The sequence below is a fragment of the Macrobrachium nipponense genome, chromosome 2, assembly GCF_015104395.2.
Source record: "Macrobrachium nipponense isolate FS-2020 chromosome 2, ASM1510439v2, whole genome shotgun sequence".
In the NCBI taxonomy this organism is placed as follows: domain Eukaryota; kingdom Metazoa; phylum Arthropoda; class Malacostraca; order Decapoda; family Palaemonidae; genus Macrobrachium; species Macrobrachium nipponense.
This window is the reverse complement of record NC_087201.1, coordinates 86,643,266-86,665,451: the sequence shown is the minus strand read 5'-3', so window position 1 is coordinate 86,665,451 and position 22,186 is coordinate 86,643,266. Positions and strand designations below refer to the sequence as shown.

At 35.2% G+C, this 22,186-nt stretch overlaps 1 long non-coding RNA gene across 2 annotated transcripts in view; it reads right to left on the bottom strand.

Annotated features, from left to right (window-relative positions):
* Nucleotides 1-22,186, bottom strand: part of LOC135220758 (uncharacterized) — a 359,794-nt gene that overhangs the window by 322,935 nt on the left and 14,673 nt on the right. The window contains exons 1-2 of one of the 2 annotated variants that reach the window (XR_010315785.1): nucleotides 1,992-2,128; nucleotides 663-703 (exon numbers count right to left, since the gene is read on the bottom strand). This is a non-coding gene — a long non-coding RNA (uncharacterized LOC135220758). Of the gene's footprint in view, nucleotides 1-662; nucleotides 704-1,991; nucleotides 2,129-22,186 lie in introns of those variants that run through there. The other variant, XR_010315784.1, reaches the window with a different exon arrangement.

The window sequence follows — 22,186 nt, the reverse complement described above, 5'->3', positions numbered from 1 at the left end:
AACATTGACAAAAAGCATATACACCAAATAATAAAGTAATGGTAATGAAATAACGCTGGAAGGTAACAGCGTGCGGTGTTTCCAGTCTCCTTAACTTGCTCGGTTGTGTACGAAATTACATGAAGGCAAAAAAAAAAAAGAAAATAAAAGACCAAAAAACATATGTTGTACCAGTTCGCTCTAATTAACTCTGGACTAGACAACGACTTCGATGATGTAATAAATTATGGAAGGAAGGTGTGCAATTGTTATGAATACTTAACACAGTCACTTGGCACAATCTTATACTAATCCTCATAACGATATATGATTTTAATTTTCAATTAACTTCCTTGTTTATGAAGACGGCGAGAGCAATTTAGCGACGTACAAATTGGAGGGGACAAATACACATTAATATACATTTCATTTCACCTAGAAGAATTACTTACACCGACACTGCAGTACAGATATATATATATATATATATATATATATATATATATATATATATATATATATAATATATATATATATATATAATATATGTTATATATATAATGTGTCCATGCATAACACTAAAGTCATATCCTTACTCTGATAGATTGCAACCCCACAAATGCTATGAAGATGTAGGTCTAGTAACGAACTGTCTCCCCAAGCTATGTGCACACGGTACTCACCCATTGCCTACAGGTCCCTGGAATCGACATGAAGACTGCACCTGAAAATACAACATGAAAAGTTTAGTAACCTAGCAGGAACAAGGTTGTCTAGAAACTGTCACACTATACCATTAAAAAGCATACTGGAAAGCCTAGGAAACATAAACTATAATTGCCGGTTATTGTCGTCAATACAATGTACTTCCATCTTTAAGTTTTTACCTAACGTCACGACCGAAGGTTTCAAATTAAACATCTGGCTTGAAGGGGTTGCAATTAAGACGAAGCCAAGACTCAATCGGCTTCGTATTAGTATACGTCGTCTCACTTTCTAAATCACAGATTACATTGTAGAATTTTGGCCAAAGGTCAATTGCTGGGACCTATGAGGACATTCAGCGCTGAGGGAAATTAACAGTAAGAAGGTTTGAAAGGTGCAACATGAGGGAAAACCTCCCAGATGCACTGTGAAACAATTGTTAGGAGGGGGCGGAAAGTCAGATGGAAGAAAGAATGTGAACGGAGGTACAGAAACAGGAATGATCAGGTTGCAGCTAGGGACCGAAGGGACGTTGCAAAGAACCCTAAGTAATGCCTCCGGTGTAGAACGTGATGTGCACTGACGACACTAACCCCCTACGGGAGTCTCAGTTTGTATACGAGAACCGAAAATTTCTCAAGACTACAAGCGATAGCGCGTGTCACCAGGCCTATACGTTATCGTTAATCCACTGAGCTTTACACAATAAGTATAAATAGGCCCACTGGTTCAATTCGAAGTCATCTTTTATATATTAAGATGATAATAAAATTGGTTTTATGGTTGGGCCATTAGATCGAAACTCAAACATTCAACTTTCGACTCTAAGAGTGACTAAAACGTGGTCATCTCCCAAGCCTTCTACGAGGAAGTGGTGTTGCCATATTATTTTGAATCTTCACATGCGGATTTTTTCTCAATCTCATTTTACATATGGGGAGAGGCCAATCTAGTGGAATTCAGGAACGGAATAAAGCGTATTCAATAATCACGAAGGCAAACGCCTAAAGGTAACAGTTTTTGATGCATAGTAGTTTAACAGTAATTTATACCAGCAGATAGGCAACACGCTCGGTAGAAAGACTTTAAAGGCGACCATTAATTAGCCTTTTGGGCTTTCCTGATTCTTATCAAATTATGTCGTTATAAGTGAGTATCTACCTCTAATCTCGTTCAAAAAAAACTGTCATAATGCAGAAAATGGCCTGTATCATAATAAAAATTGGGTATTGATTTCCAGAAATTTCTATTGTCACAGTAGGCCTACCTGAATTATCAAAAACAGCATAAGACCTTCTTCAACTTACTTGACCCAAAATTACCGGACATCTTGATGGTTTCCCATTAAATCTCTTTTGGAAATCCTAGCAGTCGTATACACAGCGTTATGGAGACTGAACCATTAAAAATAACCACGCACGTTGAACAATTCACCCACAGCGGTTGCCCGCTACAAACAGACTATCTTCACATGCAGGACAGGAGCGTCCGATGCAGTGTTGCCAGATGGTGCAGAGGAATTTTCAGGAGAAATTCAATAAAAAGAAAAAAAATCAGCAAATGTAGGTAAAAAAATCGGTAGATGCAGACCGACACACACACACACAACACACGCACACACACACACACACACACACACACACATATGTATATATATATATATATATATATATATATATAGATATAATATATATATATATATATATACTACTTCAATGTGGTGAAAAAAATATAATCTTTTTGTCTAAATAAAACTTCCAACATTATTCGATATAATTTCTTGAAATATTGAACATAATTTTGTTCACACAAAACTTAACTATAAATGAATCACATATCAATTATCAGCCCCATCATCATCATTAGAGGATCAGCTATTGAGAAGTTTTCTTGGAAATGTCACTATGCATTTGTTTATGGATTTTCAACTGCCGGGAAGTATAATTTCTGTAGATCTTCTGGAGATCATTTCAAAATTCAGTAGATTACAGCAGTGATTCGGAATTTCGTGAGATCTGTCAGAATTTCAGTGAATCTCATGAAATTTCGGTAGATCTGGCAACACTGGTCCGATGTATGAAGACTGTGACGTCATGACTGCGCGCGCATAATGTTCCCAGGAAGACTAGCTATAATTAGTTGAAAAAGAATATTTCAAATCCGTCTTCCTAATGTGCTGGTCATCTATAAGTGTATGCCCTGGCAGCTTTTCTGATGTATGAGGTAATAAGTGCTCTATGATCAGCACAGGTTAGTTAGTGTATCCATAATTAAAGATACACAAAGCTTTTACTCAAGACATGACTTGGAAGAAATCTTAAATGCTACATGCATTTGCTACTGAGGCATTCATATATATACCCTTATGAAGCAGTATATATATATATATGTATATATATATATATATATATATATATATATATATATATATATATAAAAAAAACCACTGGGGGGGTGGGGTGTGGGGCCAGTTACGCTTGCCACTACAAAGCCTAATGATCCAAATGAAAAATAATAAAGTCATTCTGACTTCCGTAATGGGATTCGAACCTGAAGCTGGAGTGTCTGAATGAGGTCACATTACTCACCTGACCAAGAGAAGGTTTGAAAATTACTTGCCGCTCATATATTCATAAATACTGTCGAAGTCAAATACAGTTATGTGACTGAAAAATAAGGTCTTAATATCAGGTTTCTGTATCTATGGTTAAAAACGTTCTCTGCTGCTAATGAAGGACGCGCAGAGCTAGTGAAAATTAACTTCAACTTGAAGAAAATAATTGTAAGAGTCGTGGCGAAATTCATAATAAAATAATTTCAAATGACGTATGATCTCTTTTGTTACTAGTGCTGTAGAATACAGCAATGTTCAGAGAGAGAGAGGAGGGAGGGTGGGCGAGAGATGATCTAAATAAGCATTAAAACTCCTTTTAGGATATGAACTACAAAACAACTACAAAGCCTTTTTGGCACATCGTGCAACGCAGTAACGTGAGTGAATTATCCTCCATGGCGTGTCACACAAACACATAATTATTAGCAAACTGCGAGGCGTCTCCTGATGAACTCTGTGCGAATATATTTCCGCTTGTTTGATGTCCTACTCCTACCTACGGGTTTTGAGTAGTTGGGGCAAAAAGTGACTGACCTGAGTTGACTGAACTGCCGCGCACGTAATGGATTCATTCGGGTTTCCAAGAGAGATCAAGGTGCTAGTGATGGTGTCCTGTTCAAGATCTCAGCAGTATGTAGTGATCAGTATGATATCCCGTAAAATGTAAATTACGAAAAATGTAAAAGAGAGCTTCAATGTAAAAGAATACAAACGTTAACGAACGTTATCATAGAAGATAACGCGCACAAGAAATATCACCATTTGGAGTAGGTCTAGATCAAGCAATCCTTTAGTCTTATACTGATTTTGTCCCATCAAACCGCAGATACTCGGCGTTTCTGAGTTTGAAACCCGTTGAAAAACGTAGTGAAGATATACTTCAATTAGTGGTGCTCGGAAAAATGGATGTAAAACTTGCGAGTTTCGTTTCGCATGAATTTATTTCACAAAGATCGATTAAGAAAGGCAATTGAATACAAAATTTCTGCAGCATCACTGCTGAGGACATTATTACTCAGCATCTGTACTTTGAAGACGTTTTTTATACTTCTTGAATTTCTCTGATACTGGAAATCAACAATGATTAGTTATAAGAGATGATCTGAAAATGGACGATGAGTCTGACGTTTAAACGCCAGAAAAACATCGTACTAATTATCCTCAGACATTCGGAATCATTCTATATTTCTAGGAATTTCCACTGAAATTGTCAACGTTCTTGGTTTCCATTACTGTATCGAATAATATTCACAGCGACAAAAACGTGAAAAATGTGTCACTTGTGATAAAATATACATTTTTTTCAATCAAAGGTGTTGTACAACGCGGAAGAAAGAAAATAATGCAGTCCACCGAATTCTCACAGACTACCAGGAAAAGCTTATGGACGCCATAAGCATTTAAGCGTCTTAACTTGTGTGACGCAACTTCAAAGGTTTGTCTTGATGGGCCTTATAATTTCCATTGTAGACTCTGGCCACTTTTCATAAATGACAAGAAACACTCACAGTTAAGTGTTTTTTCTGTTAATGCCACAGCATGATTTTATGAAATTGAATCTGCAAGCCAAGCACTGCACTGGGGCACTTTCGGCCATTCAGTGCTCAAGACAGTGAAAAGGGGGGTTGGTATGACTGGACAGCAACACAGAAAGATACAGAAAATAAAGGAGAAGACTTCTAAAAAAGAAGAAAAAAAAGGAAGGTGCAACTGGGAGAAAACCCTACAACCACACAAAGTAGTAATAGTTAAATTGTTTGTATGGTGTTTTTACGTTGCATGGAACCAGTGGTTATTCAGCAACGGGACCAACGGCTTTACGTGACTTCCGAACCACGTCGAGGGTAAAATTCTATCACCAGAAATACACATCCCTGACCCCTCCGTGAAATGCCCGAGAATCGAACTAGCGGCCACCGAGGTGGCAGACCAAGACCATACCGATCATGCTGCTGAGGCGCTTTGTAATAGTTAAAGGGGATGGAAAGCAAGACTGAGGAAGGGAGGCTGGATTGGAGGTAAAGTAAAAGGCTAAGAAGTGGATGCTGCTAGGAGCCAAACTGACGCCACCAATACCATTTAGCATCGCCTACAGTGCAAATTATGGGCGCACAGAAGGCACTACCCGCCTCCTGGTTAATGCCATAGTATACGGATCGTAATCATAAGAAATAACTCGAAGTGGATTGAATTTGTAAGTTTAAATCTTAAAATATTGACAGACTCTTCATACGGGTGTCCATATGTTCTAATTTCAGTCATTCACTCTGAAATACAGTTTCCAAGAACTGTAATTTATGAATTTTGGCCTTCAAGTGAGTGACTTAATACAAATTTTCACACTGGGCCAGTCATTTTTAGCCTAGTATCAACGAACATTCTTACTGAATACACAAAAAACATGTCCTCCTAGAACCCAGATACTTAAGAATCTAAACTTACCATCCTGGCAGGTCTAAGGTGATTGGGAATCGATTTTTGTAATAATCTGTAATCTAACCACCTTCCTTGATGGATCATTTACATTTCGAAATCATTAGCAGCACGTTGTCACCCCTCGCTTATAACACATCATTTTTTTGTTTCCTGAAAACTATTGTGACAGCTTTGTCTGTCCGTCCGCACTTTTTCTGTCCACCCTCAGATCTTAAAAGCTACTGAGGCTAAAGCGCTGCAAATTGGTATGTTGATCATCCACCCTCCAATCATCAAAATTGCAGCCCTCTAGCTTCAGTCATTTTTTCTATTTTATCTAAGGTTAAAGTTTACCATGATCGTGCTTCTGCAAACGCAACAACACAGGCCACCACGGCCGGCTAAGGGTTTTATGGGCCGTGGATCATACAGCATTATATCGAGACCACCAAAAGATAGATCCATTTTGGTGGCCTAGTTTATACCCTGTACAGAAAAAGCACATTTTTTACTTTTTTCTGCATTCATCTTCACTATATTATTTCAGCAGTAAATGATTATGATACTGCGCCAGTGGTTTTTCATCTCCCTGGGGGAGACGGGAACCCACGGCATCTGAGTGGCATTCTTGACACTAAACACTATGCCAGCGGACCAGCTATACCAGGATATGAAACGCGTTCATTTTAAGCTTTTTGGAAACAGGAAAAGCGCTACATTCTAGGTTTCCAGTTCCTCAACCGTATTTTATTTAACTCTTTCGCCAACCACTTTTGTTTCTCCTATCATACCAAGAGGAAGAAAAAAATTCCAATAAGCGTTCAACTAAAGATACCATTGACCGTGACTTATTTACCTCCAATGTCGGAAAGGCTTTCACCTCTTAGCATTCATGTGTGAGCGCGTGCGTAAGTGCACCTGCACATTTTCACACACACACACACACACATGTGACCACACAACTACACACACACACACACACACACACACACACATATATATATATATATATATATATATATATATATTATATATATATATATATATGTGTGTGTGTGTGTGTGTGTGTGTGTGTGTGTGTGTTTACTCTTAGGGCATAGTTTTACTCTTATAGAATTTTCGTTAAAAACAATTGCCTTAGTGGCATCAATAGGTTTCTTGCATGCATCTTCATAACGTCGGAGTTTTTTCCGATTCCTGTACAGAAATACAAAATTAAATAATATTTTATAGCGTATGCAAAGGTATAAACAAACAAATGTCTGTTTATACATGTGTATGTGTATAATATTAAATTTGAGTGTGTGTGCGTCTAAATGATCTACGTTGACTTAACGGCTCGAGGTTATCGTTGGGCGGGGACCCAGCTACTTGAGCAAGCATGTTACTTGGCCTTCGTTGGGTCTTCTCTTGTCCCGTAAGAGGCGCGATGTGTCCGGTAGTTGGGGGCGTTCTGTCTGTCTAGTCCCTGTTGGCTAGCGAGTTCCTTCTCCTGCTGTAGGTGAGTATATGATCCAACTCCTGTTGAATATTCAGGGTCGGTATCTGGATCGCAATCTTACAGCTTCGGCTTTTAATAGGCGACCATAGTTATCCTCTCTGTACACGACCTGGGTGCCTTCTATCGGCTCTTGTAGAGATGTCTTCCTGTCGTGAACATCTACGTAATGTTGATGAATGGCCCTCTGATGTGTACGAGCCAGCTTGCGTCTCCAAAGGGTCGTTGTAGTGTGCCTGATGTAGCTTCGGCTGTGAGATTTACACATCTCTGGACAGCGGTGCTGTTCTTCATTATCAGGGTTACTATACGGTTAGGTTTGCTATATATTCTAAGGCTTATTTTCTGGTAAGGGGCTTTTGGGGTTACGTCTCTGCTAACTATCCCACATTGTGTGCGGCAATCCTCCTTGTATGCAGAGCAATGATACTATAGAGTAGTATCTTTGATGACGACCCATAAAGTAGACGATGGTAAATAATCAAGCTCTCCTTTTTCGCCGTTGTGTTGGGTTTGTAAAATTCATCCATTTTCTTTTTTATTGCGGTTTCAATTATTTGATCTGCATAGCCGTTGTTTGTTAGCAATAGGCGAATTCTGTCAAGTTCGTTGTGTATGTCTCTCCAAGACGTGGTGTGTGTGAAGGCTCTATTGACATTGCAGTCACCACAGACATTTTTTTTAAGCGTCCGGGCATTCTCCTCGTGGGTCCAAGCGACGGCCAGCGTTCGTTGCTTTTGTATATACGGTCGTTTTAAACTGTCCTTCCTCTTGTGTTACCAGGACGGTACAGTCTTCTGCTGGCTGTGCTCTGTGGTGATATATGCAGTAAGACGCCAGCACTAGTAACACAAAAACCATCTCCAGAAGCGAGCAACTGCTTTAGTGGCAACAACTCCGTCAGATTTCAATTAGAAAAGAACAAGACAAAACAAATTGTACAACATTAAATTTCTCAAATTACATTTCAGGAAAGAGGCCACATTTTCGGAAACGTAATACGAAAAGTGGCTCGTTGACTCCATCATCACTTTATCCCGCAACTGCACAGAGTATGTCGATACGTTAACAGCTAGAAACAAAAGTATGAACAAATGATTCGATAATAATAGTCTTTATAGCCAGCATCTTCCTTACTCGGTGAAAGTGAATGAATATGAGTAGCTTTGTGAGTTCAAAGCTTCGCCGAACGTCACGTTAAGGTCAGTCGATCAAATATTTCACGAACCTTCGAACTTATTTTTAAATGGTTGTGTAAAAAAAAACAGCTAAAAAAAGGTATAGTTCCCGATGCTCTACTGTCTCATTTCTTGGTCTTTGTAAATACAGAAGTCTACCTAATCGATTTCTAAATATGTCTACTATTTGAAAAATTATCGATTGACTTTAAAATTATGAATTTTGCATTACTGGGCTATACATGCAAAAGCTGATTTTTTCATTTGAATTTTACATTATAAATAAACCAACTGAAATCGGTGAATAATCTATATCTTATCATTTATTATTCTCCAGAAGATGAACCTTATTCATAGGGAACAACCCCACAGAGGCCATTGACTTGAAATTCAATCTTCCAAAGATTATGGTGTTCATTTGAAATAAGTAACAAAAAGCAATTGGAAATAACAAAAAGATCCGCCATTAGAAAAGAAAACAATAAATTAAAAAATCAATAAGCAAACAGGTTTATCTATTTCCAGTGTATCCCCCTTTTATTGAGACATAGAGCTTTTAGAATAAAGATATATCCCACAAATCAGTTACTTCTGAATTAAAAGCATTTCCTGCAAACAAATGTTCGAAATAAGTTGCGTTCTGCGTGAAATCTTGCTTTGTGTAGCAGAAATGTTCTCGGGAAAACCTCTCTTTCAAATAGATGCCCTTTATGAAAAGCGTCCTTTCTACTTCATTCATTAGCTTCTGATGCGACGAATCGGTTCTATATATGGAAATGAATTCATTTCCAGTTCATTTTCATTTCCTCACTGATATTCGTTAGATTTCAGGAACTTCCGAATTCATCAGCTGAGACAACCATTTTGCGCGATATGTTGTATATACAGTATATAATCGAAGATGAAATATAATAAGAGCTTCCATCCGTTCTGAGTTAAATCAGATGCGTTTTTACATACCAGTGCTCTGCGATACGAAAACGAAGCATTAACGAGGATTATAAATGAAATTGGACTGTTAAATGATTCAGTAATTGTATCGGAATAGTAATATGACGTGAGTGAAATTAATTGTATTTTGGGTACTATTATAATAATAATAATTATTATTATTTTTTTATTATTATTATTTATTATTATTATTATATTATTATTATTATTATTATTATTATAGATATTATTATTATTATTATTTCTATTATATATATATATATATATATATATATATATATATTATATATATATATATATATATATATATATATATATATATATATATATATATATATATGAATCTACTGATGATTTTTACCAGATACATATGAAATTGTAATACCCACAATGCTCTCTTAACTTCCAAATTCTTTGCCCTTTTTTGGATACACTTGGCACTACAACGCCTTGAGCTCCAACTCCAAAGAAACTTGGGTGCTCTTGGACCCCATCCTTCAAGTTCTTGGTCCTTCTCCAGGTCCTTTTCCCCAGCCTGGCAGGATACCTGCCTTCCTCCGAGGAAGCAGCCTCTGGGTCAGACCCTTTTCTTCAAAGGAGGCCTTCACCATGCTCTTCGCTTTCTCTTACCATGCTTTTCCCACATCTAGGTAGGTATATATATATATATATATATATATAATATATATATATATATATATATATATATATATATATCAGGAGACAGAGGAAGGCGACGGCCAGTAGGACACATCAGCATGAAGGTGGACTATTAGAAACGTTGCAATTCATTACAATTCTTTATTTCCTACGTTTCGTAATATCATTATTACATCTTCAGGGAATCTGTTAAACAATAAATAAAATTAAATTAAAATTAAATTAAAATTACTTAAAAATTACTTAAAAATTACTTTAAAAATTACTCTAAAATTCAACATTTGTAAATTACAACACAATTAAAAAACATACAGAAACGAAAACAAAAAAAAAAAAAAAAATAAAAATAAAAAGACCAAAGACCGCTAACCAACCTTGTGCCGAGAAGGCAAGAGACAGAATGACAGAACAAATAAAAGTTAGCTCAGGTACAGTTGTGTGGAGGAGGTCTCGGTATTTAACTGGGGAACCAGTTGTTTTAATAAATAATGACTCCAGGATAGGCAGATATGCATTGTTCGCTTGGCCTATGACTTGGAAATGACTTCTTTCTATATAGTTTTACAATTTTTCGAATGGTTTCTTATATTAGAGTGTTCGGGATTGGAGAGCCTACAGCCAGTACGGAAACTTAATCCCCGATGAGAGTCGATTCTGACCCGCAGTAACCTCCTCGTGGATCCGACATATGTCCCAGAGTTACACTTAGGGCAAGTATACTTATAGACCACGTTGGAGGTCAAGAGAGGGTCCAATCGATCTTTATATCTGAAAAAGGAACCGATTGTTAGCGGGTTTATTAGAATTAATTTTAGATTAATTGGCACCATAATGTTTATGAATAATTTGTGCAAACTTTTTCCGAAAGGAGTCATCATGTAAGAACGGGAATTTGGCATAAAAAGCTAATTTTGGTACTGTACATGGTTTGGCGACATTAGCGAATTGTTTGTTAAGAAACAAACGGAGCTTTTTATAAAACAAAGTCTGTGGGAAGCAATTATCCCTAAAATATCCAGAAAGGAAACTAATTTCTTGGTGGAAGGATTGCCAGTTCGATGTAATAAAAAAATGCCCTGTGGAGGAGAGTAAAAATAGAGTTTAGTTTAAAATCATAAAAACAAGAACTATAGTAATTGGATCCTAGACCAGTAAAAGCTTTCTTTCTAAAAACAGATGTACTAAAAGAGCCATTATCCCTAGTGACAAGAACGTCTAAGAACGGTAATTGATCGTTCACCTCTTTTTCAACGGTAAAATTAATGTTACTATGTTTAGTATTAACATATGCTAAAAAGGAGTCAATATCACAGTCATTTTTAAATAAGGCGAAGGTGTCATCAATATACCTACCATAAAAGAGTGGATGGAACCTGAGTATGCATCATCTAACATGCGTTCTTCCAGCGAGCACATGAAGATGTTGGCAAAAGTGGGACCCAAGGGAGAGCCCATGGCTACACCGTCTGTTTTGCTTATAAAGTTTGCCGTCAAAAACAAAGGCAGTGTCCCGCACTGCTAGTTCTAAAAGGGTTTTAAAAAACGAACGATTGAAATTATTAAAAACAGAATCTGGCTCAGGAAAAAGTTTGTTTAAGATAATATCGATAGTTTCTTCCACAGGGACATTAGTAAATAGAGATTCAACATCTAAACTGGCCATTTTCAAATCAGCGTCCTGTAATAAACCTTTATCCTTAAGTAAGAGTTACTGAAAGTAAAATCATTTTTGATCAGCGGTTCTAAAAAAAGGTACCAAATATTTAGCTAGCTTATAATTAGGTGTATTATATGATGCCAAAATTGGTCTCATTGGTGTATTAGGCTTGTGTATTTTTGGGAGACCATATATATATATATATATTATATATATATATATATATATATATATATATATATATATATATACCCTTATATCCTTATATATGAAGTGTGTTAATGTTTCTCATGACGACTACGTTAGTGCAGGTACGCTGGATGGACTGGATAAGATCGAATGGTAGCTGCTTGAGATTACAAACGAAATACTCGAATAAAGAATCGGTGTAACATTTCTTTCCTTATCGAGGTTGTAGGTTAAAATTAGATACTGATTAAAAAAATTGCAGTTGCAGGTAAATGAAAACCATCTTTTTTATAGCACAGGTGTAGATAACTATCCCATCTCAGATTTTCTGACTGGCGTAAGGTGGTCAATGAATCCGGTTGGTTATAATGTTCAGGTTCGTAAGTTTATCGCGAGAGAAAAATAAGAAAACATTCGGTTACTGTTCAGTATTTGTTACACGTGGGATTTTTTTTTTTTTTTACATTAATCCCGACGAATTACGTAGCAACCAAAATAAACTACATTCCTCCATGTGGTGTCTCTCTTACCTGTAAATTAAATGCAAGAACTGCAAATTTTCATTTTTCCTATTAATTATTTGACGCAGTTTTCGAAAAAAAAAAAATCCATCTCTAGTTTACCGCGCATTCCAACAAAACAGTAATATATGCTGGAAAAGTGATGACAGCCCCCGCCTCATAAATCCGTAAAAAATCTGTTCATTAAAAATTGTGGAGATCTCTCTTTACAGTCAGAGAGAGATTCGCTCTCGATTCAATCGTTTGTGTCCTGTCAACGTGAATTCATTGTTTTAAAAAAATGATTTCCTACCCAGTGTATCATCAAATGAAAACCGCCGTATTTACGTTTCATTTTTACGCCATTCTGGAATATTTCATTAGCTGATATTTTTTTGTTTGTTTGTACAGTAATATAATTCTATCCATAATATATTTTCCCTCATCAAGATGAGCGTTTGATAGCGAATGCTGTAATGACAACAGGGACTTTGAATATAATCTGGATGAGAGCGTAGAAAATGTGCCCAATTAAAAATAAACATAGCCTGTAAGCGGTCGACTGTGAATTACTAAATTTGCACCGATAAAAAATCACATTGCACTTGCGAGCAATTTTTTTAGTCTTTGAATAGATTTTTATTTTACTGCAGGTCTTGTTCCAATTTTACTTATTTTTTGACAATAAAAAAATTATTATTACATCTAGCAACCGACGGGGGTAGTGCTGTCAGTGCACCTCGCGCGGTACACTATAGGCATTACTTAAGGTGTTTTGCAGCATCCCTTCAGCCCTTATTTTTAACCTCTTTCACTCCTATTACTCTACCTCCGTTCATATTCTCTTTCTTCTATCGAACTTTCAAGTTTCAACCCTTTCCTAACAACTGTTTCAACATTATATAATCAGTGGTGAATGATCCCATGTGACCCAGCGCTTGGCCTTTGACCTTGATTTTATATGCTAATTCCAACTCCAACATCCTGCAACCTCACTGGTCTCACCTCATGATTGAAGAACTCGATTGAATTAATGCGATGCCCGTAAAACAAACTGTTTATTATTTCGTTTTTGTCACAATTAAATTACTAAAACTATGGGAAGACTCGCCAGCAAGCCTGTTGATACCTGATAGGAAGCAGGACCCTCTTTGCGCTTCTGAGCCTCTGTCAAGCTTTTTGATACAAGGTTAGAAAGGTTCAGAAGGTGTTAGGACTTGTTAGGACTTGGGAGTGGATGAAAGGTACTGTTGTTGACCTTCCATGGATGAGCTTTTCCGATGGCCTGCAGAGGTTCTCGATGGGATGCATAAAGAAAAAAAAGCAACTGATTAGGATACGAAAAAATATCCAGACAGGCAAAAGTGAAATGTATGAAAGGATTGGTGAGCCGTCTCTTCTTTATGGAAGAGAAGTTTGGATGCGAATACAAATACAAAAGAATCTGGAATGTGTAGGCATGAAATGTCCATGCAGTATTCTGTAGGGAAAGAAGATTAGTTGGAAAACGAAAATATTGGTATGACGACCATGTGGTATAAACATTATCAAATGCAGAGTGATATATCTGAATGTTTATTGTGTGCAGAAGCATAGAAACTATTGTCCAATGAAAAGGGTGAATACCGAACTGGTAAATATCAAGAGGACGAGGAAAGAGATACAAAGTGGAACTGGAGATCTGCTATTGACCCGATTGTGAATTGGTGCTTGTCTCAGGCTGGGTAAAGAAAAAGGACAAGAGGCTAGCAACCTCATCCCCAAAAGTTTTATGAGAACCAGAAGGCTCTACAGTACAGGTTAGCATCATTGCTATCCACGCAGAAGGCTCTACAGTACAGGTTAGCATCATTGCTATCCACGTGACCATATAAATAAACTACTTTTATAATTGGCTTGTAAAAACTAACATACATAACATTGACGAATAATTCTTTTAAAAATGATGATAGGTTAGAAGTCTGGCAGAGCCTTGAATGTTACAGAACTTAAACAAGATTTTGGTGAATTACATTACTGAGTTAAGAAGTTCATCAATGAGTTACATCGTTACATCGATCGTCTTTAACTTTTTAGTAATTATTACACTCCTCACTTTTCACCTCTTCTTAATCTTACTCGAAAAAAAGGTCAAAATATGTGATAGTACTTCTTTTCTAATTTCCATTTCGCTCCATTTCCTGCATTACTTACTAAGGTAATTCTTTGATTTAATGACGTGAATTAACCAGTGTTTCCCAATAAGAAATTCATTAGATCTAAATATTCAGGTATCCAATTCCGTCAAAAAGATCGAATATCCTTCGACTTCAAGAACTCATATATTTGAAAATGGCGGCATACCGAAACTTAGTTTTGTCAAATGAAATTACAAAGCCTATAAGTTATAATTGCAGAGCCGGAACATAAAGTTCGCAATGGAATCAAGGTAAACCGCAAATTCCATACCATTAAGTCCGTGAGAATCATTCCAAATTCGAAACCATTTTGGTAATTATTAAAACAATAGACTTGAACGTCAAGTTTTTTTTAACCGCCAATGGCAGAACAGTTGCTCGGCATTATTATTTCTGCACGAGAAGTGTATATACATATATATGTATGTGTGGTATATGTATTAATATATATATATATATAATCTAATATTATATATATAATATATATATAATATTAATATATGTATATGTCAATATATATATTATTATCTATATATATATATATATTATATATATATATAGATATATTCTTTTTTAAATTTTTTCAGAGACGCGTATATTTGTATGATGCCTTTTTGACGATGTTCACTGAAGAAAGTTGACGTTTGTCAATGTATTTATCCCTAAGTGGAAAAAGAATGTTCGGATAAGAAACCTACGTACATATTTAAGAATTTAACTATAATCGATCTTGTGTTAAAAATATTGAGTCATCACAGTTACAAAATAAGTCAAGTAGCTTTTCCTTTTGCCCTATTTTTTCTGTTAGGGAAATCCAATTTCATCACTGGCTAGGAAACAGTTCATGTACTGTTAATTCTTACCTTGAACGGGAGACTACAATTAAGGAAGAGTTCCTGAGTACAACGGTGAAAAGTGGAAGTGGCTCACTGATTTCCAGGTAAGCAAACAGGTAATTGTTCCGTAGTGCTAACTTTTGTCGGATAATGAAGTAAGGTTAAAGGTCAGAGACTGATTCCTTTGGGCTTGAGATTTTTATTGAAAAAAAAAATCTATATATCTGTATATCTCGTCATTTTGACAATTTGCATCTTTGCAGTGCATACTGCAGCAGAGAATGTCATATATTCATCTGGAACTTATCGTAAACAGTTTGACAAGTCAACGACCGATGTGGAGAACGAATCGTAAGACAATGTTGAATAATCGTATAAAGCACTGGTTAAGATAAGCAACTAGTCGTCAACTTATACGCGGCCTGTTTGTGATTTGTAAAATAAGTGGCCGACGCGTCTCTGACATGTTTTAACATAAAAGAAGCACCTTTAGAAATGATTCCCCGAATAGACTATAACAGTGGTTTTCGTAGGAACATGGCTGCCGTCTTTTGATTAGCTTTCAGTTTAAATTCTGAACTCTCTCTAACTTTTTCCATAAACTGCTCTTAAGGAAAAATTCTGATTGACGACTGCGCCGTATGTCTGCGTGCGCGCTCTTCTCTCACTTCTAAAATACATTAAAATCATATTAAATAGATATTTTATTAGCAGAAGGCACTTAATTTTGAACATGTCCGTGTTCTGTGAACGCCTTATTTAGCTCAGTTTCGTTTCGCACTCATCCTCACAAAGACAGTGAATTATCTAAATGCCTCCATCAAAAACTCCGTCAAAATAATTAACGATTATATGGGAAGCGAAAGTGACAAAAAAATTATTTCGCCCGTCTCAAAAAAAATTGGGTTGATAGCTTATCCGCCACAAGTCTAGTTTCCTTACTTATATAAGAAAGATATCTGACACCAGCGTCATGCAACTGCAAGACCATTGAATAACAGGATATTCGAGACTAAAGAGTGGAAAGAACATATGGGTACTAAAATACACGAAACTTAAAACATTATTGTCCTCCTTTCTAAAGCAGTGTTGCCAACGCAATTCGTTCTTGTTCTCTATCTCCCCTGCCAACATCGTCGATTACTTCCTTAAAGTAAGGGCTGATAAATTTCGGCCATCATAACGAGAGACATAAGCTTTGTCAAAACACAGCATCTGGGGCTCCGCTTCCCCTCCGCGATGAATTCTACAGGTTCAGGTGCCTTGTGTAGATGGTAGATCGTCATCTTGGTCATCTACCAGATCTTTCTAAAGCCGCAACAACCTTCTGATGTAGCACGTACAATTACTTCACCCGGGAAGGTTTCCAAAATTTTCTCGCCGTATTTTCGTTCTGTCTTTTTGCCTGTCTTCCTTTTTCCAATTTAGCTACTATCATTCCTCGCATAAGCTCGAGAGAGAGAGAGAGAGAGAGAGAGAGAGAGAGAGAGAGAGAGAGAGAGAGAGAGCATCAGTACATTAGCTTGGAAATGCAAAAGTGATAAGACAATATAGTAAACAATTTCACGACTGCAGTCGTTTTGTAACCAAGCGATGAATTCATTTTGCAAGAATGAATTATTCCCTTTTCAATAGCTTATTCATTCTACACTGAAAAGAACAAATCTGATGACCGGAAATGCTGAATGACAAGGCTCCAAACCTTATGTTTCGAAAGCAAACCCTTAAAAATAATAAAACAATATTTGAGAAACAGTTATTGATTGCATGTTCACTGTTGACGAATATCAAAATGTGAAAACTGTAATAATTGTATTTAGATTCACCTTGACCCTTTTCAGGAATTATGAAATAATTAGTACCTAAATTAGAACTCAGTGTAGATCCTGCTTTGCCCGAACGCCGATGTACGGCATCTAATAGAGTAATACTAATAATAATCAGCGCATTCCACGATGAAGTAATACTCTCACCCTTTATTATTGAATGCCGAGGGCGGAATACATCATGAACTAAATAAGGCACATACGGGGAACCGTATAATTATATCTTGGCAAACTGGATTTAACGGAAATGATTGATGAGTTTCGAAGAAATTATAGAATCTTTTCTTTATTTATTTATCTATTTATTTATTTATCTATATGTCGAAAAAACAGATCACACACACACACACATTATATATATATATATATATATATATATATATATATATATATATATATATATATATATATATATATATATATATATATAATATGATCTGCTTTTTTGACATACAAATAAATAAATAAATAAACAGATAAACAAATAAAGAGAAGATTGTATAATTTCTTCGAAATTCATTAATCATTTATATATATATATATATATATATATATATATATATATATATATATATATAGATATTATATATGATCTGCTTTTTTGACATGCAAATAAATAAATAAATAAACAGATAAACAAATAAAGAGAAGATTCTATAATTTTCTTCGAAATTCATTAATCATTTATATATATATATATATATATATATATATATATATATATATATATATATATATATATAATATAGTAATAAACGATGACAGTCTCCCATTAACCCCAGGAATGAGAGAAAATAACTCATCAATTATTTTTATGAGTAAGGAAGCCTGACAAGAGAAGCAAGAAGCCAGCCAAATAGAAACGGCAGACAAAATAAGTCTCAGGGAAACGGAGGCGGCAAATGGTTGCCTGATCCAATCATTAAAGGCTATTTATTAAGGAGTTAACTAACTCCTCGGCATCAAACTCCAAGGGCTGAGCCTGATTACGTCAGTCTGTCGTGGAGGGGATACGTAATACCAGGCCGCGGTTAGTAGCTGTTGAGTTACCTAAAGGATAAAGACTGGGCTCTTTTCCTATTGAATTACAGAATTATATATGTACAGTCCGTTTCGAAATTTAGGTAATTGGTTTCATCATAAGAGAACGAGCTTTACTGTGACATAAATGTATATGATTGTTATAGAGAGGGAGAGAGGTGGGGGAGAGGTGGTGGGAGAAACTTGATGTAGAGAAATAAACGAGAGAGAGAGAGAGAGAGAGAGAGAGAGAGAGAGAGAGCATAAAAGAACTAAGGAAAACAGAGAATTGGTCGTTGACGGGTAAGACCAGAAGTAGAGAGAGAGAGAGAGAGAGAGAGAGAGAGAGAAAGAGAGAGCTAAGGAAAATAGAGAATGGGTGGGTGACATGATAGACCTGAGAGAGAGAGAGAGAGAGAGAGAGAGAGAGAGAGAGAGAGAGAAATAAATGGAATTAGAAATCCAGTTTGGAGAGGCGAAGAATCAACGAGTTGATTCGTTTTGGAATTAAAAGAGATTCAGCCGAATCAATCGGCTCTGCGTAGAGGATTTACCTCAGACTGTCAATTCTTGTAAACAAAATACAATAGACATGTTGATGAAAAGAGTTGATAATGTTTCATGTGCGAGTAGCTTATATGTGTTGACTCACAGAATGCGGAACGCTGGAACAAATGTGGTACTGGGTAATCGGTATCTACCGAAATAAAACTTTGTTTTTGATTAACAGGTGATAACCGAAAAATTACATTTTTATTTACTTCAGAAGGGAGAGATGAATTTGGAAAAATTTAATACCAATTGTTATAAAATAAAAAAACACAATTAAGGATTCAGCCCAGTTATAATTCATTATATGAATACAGGTATGCCTCTTGAACCAGAGAATGGTATAAAGTTACTATACCGTATATGTCTACGAGAATTTGCAAGCTTCTGGACAATTATATATATATATATATATATATATATATATATATATATATATATATATATATATATATATATATATATATATATATATATATATATATATATATATATATATATATATATATTATATATATATATGAATAATTCAGAATTGCTTTAAAAATATATATTTCGAAACTCTACGTAAGAACTTTTTTCTTCTTTTTTTTAGACGGACCAGAACTGGATTGCTTTTCTCGTGTGCCAGAGGTCAACACTGAGGCAAGATTTGATTGACATTTAACCTAACGGTTGTTTTCAGCTCGCTGCTAGTTAAGTTACTTATTACTCCCTGCCCAATTGTTTTAACTGCCAAATGATAACTTAGCAACCAGGAACACAGTCTCACGCATGACATGAGATAAAGAGTTTAAAGTTTCCCTTATTTATATATTATATATAATATACTATATTATATATATATATCTATATATATATATTATATATATATATACTATATATATATATGTAGTGTATGTAATATAAATACATATATATATAATGTATGTATATATAGTATAATATATATAGTGTTTACAAATACATATATGTGTGTAAATACTGTATATATTATATATATATATATATTATATATATATATATTATATATATATATATATATGTGTGTGTGTGTGTGTGTGTGTGTGTGTGTGTGTGTGTGTGTGTTTTGCAGTGCCACTATTTAAAATCATAATTTTTAACGCAAGAATATTGCCATGCCCCATTTTAAATTATACTAATTTCAAAATATAAAAATTAAAAAAAGACAGAGACGAGTATTCCCATGGATCAAGGCCATTGCTGGACAGCGAACAATTTCGAAATAAATAAAAAAAGGAAATAAATAACTCGTTAGTTCCTTTGTCACCATTTAGTTGATTTACTTCCGGTGTAACTGCCGTGCTGCTGAGCGAATAGCTTTTTCACTTTTTTCGTCTGAAACAATTTGGTAGGGGTAGGGATCGATAGATGAAATACAAAACGCACTACCTATTTCTACTAACACTATTACTAATACTGCTACTACTTACTATTCATTTATTTTTTTTTATTATTATTTATTTCTTTTCTATGTTGAATCCTCTTTTTGCATTACCCAATACCTTTGGAAGCTTGAATTTCAATTCATTGGGGGATTGTTCCATGCGAATATGCTTTATCTTCTGAATAATAATAATAATAATAATAATAATAATAATAATAATAATAATAATAATAATAATAATAATAATAATAATAATAATAATAATAGCTAAGTGACATTAGTAGTAGTGATTTAGCTATTTGAAAATCTCATCACATCAGAGTCCATTTTCAGTAAGTAGAGAAATCATCGTCTAAATTGGTCATTTTTCGACTTCATAATTAATTTTCCATATATTTCGAGCAAAGGCAAGGTTTCAGCCTAATCTCGAATCGCGTCTATTGAAGGGCTTCCATATCAAAAACACATTAGCAAAACTCACGGGCTGCTGCATTTTAATTAGGTTCTAATCAAGATACAATAAGCAATATTGAGTCGTTTACTGACTTGTCAGAGGCAGACACGTGCTGGGTCGTCTGGGAGACTGAAATGTTGCCTTCATTTGATTCCACTTTTGGTCTCCAGTGTTAAATGCTCTGTTTTCTCTTTTCTTCGCAATAGAAAATCGCATAACGCCACACAGTATTCTTCGTGACTCTCACTAGCAAGTGAGCATAAGGGTGAGGCCACTGTTCATTAAAGCATGTCATCAATTCACGCTGCCAGCTTGTCGCGCACACACCTCGAACAGGTTGAATACAAGTCACCGACTTATAGGTCGTCTCAAACAGTTCTTCATGTAATGATCCGCCTTTTTCCAAAGATTCGTTCCCCACTCACGGTCGTTGACTCGTTTCCAACCTGTCTGGGATATGTTTGTGATAAGTTGCCGACATGTGTTTATGATGTATTTTACTGTAGTGAGGGCGCACAATAAGCCTGAATGTAAAATTGATGGCCTGTAGTATCTATTTGTTCTTGACTTTCGCCATTGTCTTTTATTTTAATTATTATCTGTAAGATAAGACAAATTCTTTATAACAGTGAATTATGAAGCCGACTTTCAAATGCCTTTCACTTGCTGAATACACTGTAATCATTATTTTTTCATTCAAGTTTTAATAATTTCCCTCCTGTACGTGATTATCTTTTATTACTATGTTTTTATTGCCTTTTGAGTGGGTCGGTGGTCGTCTTTGTTAAATAAGAGATCTGTGGAAAACAAAGTCTAAATTTTCGTTGCATCATTATTTTTTAAAAATGCCTTGATAATGAACGCTAATGACAATAGAGTTCCTTGTATATGCTTTGATCGTATTAAATATTTATCATTATTATTCGTAATATTATTTCACCAAACTTACGCTTTTCTTTACAGTTTATCTTTAATACGTATATATTTAACAAGGACAATAGAAATAGTTTGGCTTTCTTTTTCCGCATTTTCCTTAAAGACAGATTTAAGATTTTCATATACTTATGCACCCACACAAAATGTTTACATATATTCAATATACACATATGTGTTTGTATTTATTATTACATATCTATATTATATATATATATACATGTATGTATACAGATATATGAATACGTATGTATATATATATATATATATATATATATATGTATGTATGTATGTATGAATATATGTGTGCGTGTATGTAAGTATGTACTGTGTTCTATATAAGCTAATCATTAAATTTTTTTTTTTCGTCGAGAATATCTGAATAAAGAGCACAAAACGGTTGACCTCAAAATTCTCGGAACTGCCATGTAAAAGAAAGAGAAATATTTTTGTTAGTAGCATCATTATTACTGCTACAACCGCTACTATTTGTAGTAGCAATAGTAGTAGTAATGTTAGTAGCGGGTAATGTAATGAAATATAAAATGTAGGACAAAGGTCAAGCACTGGAACCTATGAGGACACTCAGCGCTGAAAGGGGCATTGAAAGTGAAGTTTTGAAAGGTGTCACAGGAGG